At 44.5% G+C, this 6,248-nt stretch overlaps 1 non-coding gene across 1 annotated transcript; it reads left to right on the top strand.

Moving 5' to 3' along the window:
• Positions 1-564: 564 nt before the first annotated feature.
• On the top strand, positions 565-671 carry LOC147940855 (small nucleolar RNA R71). The gene has a single exon (XR_015562922.1). It is a non-coding gene; the product is annotated as a small nucleolar RNA R71 (small nucleolar RNA).
• Positions 672-6,248: the final 5,577 nt, after the last annotated feature.

Genomic DNA, 6,248 nt, shown 5'->3' with positions numbered 1-6,248 from the left:
AAGTCTTGTTCCTGGCCTTGGTTAGTCTGAAACCCTGGTGGGGGACACAATTGGGGCTGGAACACTTGGTGTTGTTGCTTGGGGATGTAGTTTTGTTGCTATTGAGGTTGTTGAGGTGGATAGACTTGGTCTTGAGGATTGGCCACATTGGTGCTCCTATAAGAGAGATTGTTGTTTTTGAAACCTCCTTGGTTATAGCCTTTGAATCCTCCCTGGTTTTGCATGTAGCACAACTCAGCAAATTCAGGCTCCCCCTCTTGAACTGGAGATTCTTCTTCAATGAAGTGAATAGACTTGGACTGGCTGAGGAGTATCTTGTCAAGTTTCTCATTGACCATCTTCAAATCCTTCTTATACTTGTCCTCTTGATCAGTTGAGGAGCTCCTTATTGTCCTATCATAATCCTCATTATAGTTGCCATCAGATTGAGCAAGGTTCTCAACTAATTCCCATCCTTCTTCCACATTCTTGTTGAGGAATTTTCCATTAGAGACTGTATCAAGAAGCATTCTTATCTTGGGGAGCACTCCTCTATACAAGGTGTTTAGAAGTGACTCATTGCTGAAGCCATGATGAGGACACTGAGTCTGGAATCCTTTAAACCTCTCCCAAGCTTCATAAAAGCTTTCATTATTCCTTTGAGCAAACCCAGAAATTTCATTCCTCAACCTAGCAATCCTTGCATTGGAGAAGAACTTGGCCAGAAAAGCTTTCTTGCATGCATCCCATGTGGTGATAGCTCCAGTAGGAAGAGTCTTCTCTCAAAGGTGAGCTTTGTCTCCAAGAGAAAATGGGAAGAGCCTTAATTTGAATCCATCTTCACTCACTCCATTGATCTTTGTGAGTCCACATGTTCTATCAAACTCATCAAGGTGATCTAGTGGATCCTCCATTGGCAACCCATGAAACTTGTTGGCTTGTATCATTGAGATCAATCCACTCTTGATCTCAAAGTTATTGTTTGCTACTGAAGGTGGCACAATTCCAGCCCTTTGGTTGTAGGTATTGGGTGCATCTCCTGCACCAATGTGCCTTGGTCTCTGCTCATGGATAGCTTGTTGCTCCATGATGTCTTGACCTTGTTGTTGTTGAACTACTCTTCCTTGCTTATGTCTCAAACCCTTTTGTAGCCTGTGGATGTTGTCAATAGGCTGTTGAAGACTGTCTTTGCCTTTTGACCTTGTGTGCATCAAAAAACTCTACTACAGACTCGAACAGGTACACGGTCGAGCACAGGATCGAGTGGGTGGTCGAGTCGACTGGGAAGTAATGGCTATTTGGATCCAGCTTCTGGCTCGATCAAGTGCTCGATCACAGCTCGGTCGAGTGGTGGTCGAGTAGGTGGTCGAGTGGGTACCTGAAACACAAAACAGCCAAGCAAAGGAAGATTCGAGTTCAGTAACTTCACAAGTGTTTAAACGAACTTAATCTTAGACTAATAATGATCCTAAATGTCACAAAACACACTCAAATGGGCAACGGCGCCAAATTGAAACTGACTTTCTTTGTGGTGTGGTGAAAGAAAGATGTATGGAATGATGATGTATGGAATGAATAGAAGTCAGGGTGTTTCAATTCCCCTTATGCAGTTGCAGTATAAGAGGTGTCAATCCTATCTGAGTGATTGTGAACAATTAAGATGTACATATGAGTCTAAGTCAAGCCAATTGTAAAGATTGTTTGTCACTAACAATCCTAAAATGAGATATAAAATGCAGAAAGTAAAAACAACTAGAATAAGATACTAAATGCAAACAGAACAAACAAATTAAAGCTATGATGAAACTAGAACAGAGATAGACACTAAGCTAATGAACTAATGCAAGACAAGTAATGAACAGGAAACTACGTGAATGCAATGGAAATGAAACAGGAATGAAACAAGACAATCACAAATTAAAAACACAAGTTCTGGGGATGAACTCGAGCAGCACTCGACCGAGTGTAGGTCGAGTACGTGGTCGAGCTAGACTTAAACGTGAAAACAGAGCAACACAAGAAAAACAGAGCAATGCTAAAACTAATCAAACAACAAGCAAGCAATGATATTTAGACTAAGATTTCAATAAACAAAGAAGGCCTTGAGGAGGGATTCATGGGCTGAGCTAATCATTGTGGTTATCTAACTTGGTCAACAAATCTCAAGCAAACATTGAGCTGATCTCTAGACATACTATTCTAAGACATGTTTAATCCACTCTCATGGCAAGAAACAATCAAACCTATGCATTTCTAGACTTGTTCTCACAAAGAAAAGAATCTACACAAGCAGGCATTAAGCAATACATCTCAAACCAAACAAGACTTCTAATCTCTTAGCAAGCCTAATGGTAAGCTCTAGATCTAGCCTTATCTATGCTCCTTAGACATTGGTGTGATGCTAAGATGCTTGAAATCAAACCCTACCTTCTCAGATATAGGATCAGCATTAAGATCATCTAGCCTAGAAGAGATCTACAACAATCAAGCTTGACCAAATCAAACAAACCACAAGATCAACCCAGCCTAACCCATCCTCAAGGTCCTAAACAAACTACTCACAAGAACACATGGTGAAATATGTCAAAACCCCAGAAAATAATGAAACTTGCATCATTAGAAAGATGAAACAGAGATCTACAATATTGATGAAGGAATAAAACTCGAAATCTTAATACTTTGAAAGTTATGAAACAAACAAAATAGAAGAATCTAGTCTTTCTCTCTCAAACAAGTACAAAATCTAAAAATAAAAGAAAGTGCAAAAGGAATAAAATCTAAAAAAGGTAAAAACTAGGTTTTAGACTCTCTAAAAAGCTGGACTCTTTGGTGGCTGCAGGTACAAGGGCTTTATATAGGAGGTGAGGTGGAAGCCCTAAAAATACAAAAAGTCAAAGTAGTCAACGGCTCGGTCAACTCGACCAGTGCTCGGTCGAGTGGCTGGTCGAGCTGGCTTCTCTCGTGCATTCTCCACTCGGTCGAGTCCTTCTCAGCACACGGTCGAGTGGTGCGGTCGAGTTGGACTCCGGACCTTGATTCTACAGCCTTAACTCTCTTGTTTTCTCCTCAGGATTGCTTCACTTCTCCTCAGCATTGCTTCCATGCTCCTTAAGCTCCAAAATCACCTGTTTATGCATGAAAAGATGCAAATGCAATGCAACTATACTCTAATGCATGATTAGTCCTAAAGCTACACAATAATGGCCTAAATGGATAGCAAAAGATGCAAAAGTTGTAAATAAACTAAGGGAAAACAAGGTAAAATATATGAACATCACCAACCACATATCCCCTCACTGGGATACCTCATGACCACACATGGATCATCTCACTGCCCAACGGGCCGCCACAAAGGCCAAACAAATGTCCTAAATAGGACCGCCACCAATGCCAAACAAATGTCCTAAACCGGACCGCCACCAAGGCCAAACAAATGTCCTAAACAGGATTGCCACCAAGGCCAAACAAATGTCCTAAACAGGACCGCCACCAAGGCCAAATAAATTTCATAAAAAGGACCGCCACCAAGGCCACTCGTCCCGAAGGACCGTCACAAAGACCATCTGTCTCGAAGGACCGCCTCAACAGGCACTCTGGCTAAACAGCCCGCCACTAAGGTCACACTTTGGCTAAACAGCCCGCCACAAAGGCCACACAATGGCTAAACAGCCCGCCACAAAGGCCACACAATGGCTAAACAGCCCACCACAAAGGCCACACAATGTCTCAAAAGACCGCCACTAAGGCCACACAATGACTAAAAAGTCCGCCACAAAGGCCACACAAGCCCCTCCACGGCTTCCCCCACTAAAATGGACAAATTTTAACTCACATAAAACTTTCCACTTTTACCATTTTCCACTTTTGGAAACTTTCCATTCTAGGAAACTTTCCTCCAAAAACCCCACCTCACAGAAACTTTGTATCCCGAGCACCACCTCATAATGTTACTTAGTCGCACAACCAACCACCCCAAGCGATCAAGTAAACAAGAGAGATGGGCTGGAATACTCCATTCCCTCTCTAGCCACGAATTACAGATGGGACCAGGCTAGACAAGCTCAAGTCGTGGCTTGCTTCTCATACCACTACTTAAACCTTGCCTTCATCCTCGCCTTAGGCTCCCAAGTCTGCTCCTCAACACCATCACAGTCCTAAAGGACTCTCATCAAAGGAATCTTCTTCTTCCAAAGTTCCTTAATCCTCCTCTCGAGAACCCTCACTGGTCTCGCCTCCAAAGTCATGTTAGGCTGAAGATCCTCAGGAATCTTAGCTAACAACTGATCGTCCTCACGGAGACACTTCCTCAACATAGAAACATGGAAAACCTTATGGAATGCACGCATAACCTCAGGTAACTCTAGTATATAAGCCACTGGTCCAACACGCTCAATCACTCTGAACGGACCCATATACCTCTGACTCAACTTAGTCTCAGTCAATGACCTGTTCGGACCCCGCAACATGGCCATCTTGAGGTATACTCTATCTCCAACCTGAAACTCAAGATCTCTCCTCCTCCTATCGGCATAGCTCCTCCGACCTGAATCGTCTCCAAGGTCTCCTGAACAAAATTTGCCCCGTACATGCTCCTATCCCCCACCTGAGTCCAGCATAACGATGTACGACACGGCCTCCCATACAAACCCTTATAAGGACTCATGCCAATACTCGCCTGGTCACCCCAATCCAATACACACATCCTCAGCAAATCCTCCAACGTCTGGATCGTCCTCTCTGACTGTCCATCCGTCTGGGGATGATAAGTTGTACTCATATGCACTTTAGTGCCCATCTCAGCCTGAAATGCCCTCCAGAACACCGAAGTGAACTTGGAATCCCTATCAGACACAATGCTCGCTGGCACCCCATGCAACCTGACTATCTCCTTCACATACTTCTTAGGCAAGACCGCTGCTCCATCAGTCTTCTTAATGGCCAGAAAATCTGCCGACTTAGTCAACCGTTCTACAATGACCCAGATAGCATCAAACGTCCTGGACACTGGCAACCCAACTACGAAGTCCATAGTAATCATGTCCCACTTCTACTTTGGAATGGGAAGACTCTTCAGGTAAACCACCTGGTACCTGATGCTCAGCCTTCACTAGCTGACACACATCGCACCTCGCAACCCAACTAGCCACATCCTTCTTCATCCCGACCCAGAGATAGTACCTCTTGAGATCTCGGTACATTTTAGTCGCTCCTGGATGAATAGAGAACATGCTAGCATGAGCCTCTCTCAAAATCTCTTGCCTCAACTCCTCATCCTTGGGCACATAGATCCGCCCATGCACCAGAATAGTACCATTAGCCGAAACCTGATACTCATAATCAACATCTTTTGAGGCATTCACCAGCCCCAAATCTTTCTCTTGTGCCAACCGCACTCTGCTCAACAGATCTGCTCTATCAGCTGCAACCAAACCCAACGGCTCCTAAGAAAACGCACACAAGCTCAACGCACTGATCTCCCCTACCAGAGACTCCATATCCTGCTCCTGAGCCGAAGCCGCCCGCTTCCGACTCAAAGCATCTGCAACCAAGTTAGCCTTACCAGAATGATAGGCTATCTCCAGATCATAATCTGCCACCAGCTCCATCCACCGCCTTTGCCTCAAGTTCAGCTCGGGCTGAGTAAATATATACTTCAGGCTCTTATGATCTGTAAACACCTGTACCTTTGCACCATAAAGATAAGATCTCAAAATCTTCAGGTCAAAAACTACAGCACCCATCTCCAAGTCATGAGTAGGATAGTTGTCCTCATGCTTCCGCAACTGCCACGAAGCATAGGCAATCACCTTCTTATGCTGCATCAACACACATCCCAAACCCACTATGGATGCATCTGTATAAACCACATAGGGTTCTCTCTGCTCAGGCAAAGCCAACACCGGAGCAGTAGTCAACATCTCCTTCAGGCTTGCAAAGCCCTCCTCACACTCCTGTGACCAAACAAAAGGAACATCCTTCCCCGTCAACTTAGTCATAGGACGTGCTCTGCTTGCAAACCCCTGCACAAATCTCCAGTAATACCCTACCAACCCGAGAAAGCTCGTGATCTCCGTGGCATTCTGCGGTCTAGGCCAATCCCTGATAGCCTCAATCTTCTCCGGATCTACAGAAACCCCATCTGCAGACACAATGTGATCCAGAAAACCCATCTCACGCTGCCAGAAACTAGACTTGCTCAGCTTAGCAAACAACTTCTGCTCCCGCAGCTTCTCCAGAACTGCCCTCAAATGCACTGCACTCTTAGAATA

This window comes from Camelina sativa, chromosome 7, assembly GCF_030686135.1.
Source record: "Camelina sativa cultivar CO46 ecotype springtype chromosome 7, ASM3068613v1".
Lineage (NCBI taxonomy): Eukaryota > Viridiplantae > Streptophyta > Magnoliopsida > Brassicales > Brassicaceae > Camelina > Camelina sativa.
Note: the sequence above shows the minus strand (reverse complement) of the source record. Positions and strands in the feature narration are given on the sequence as shown.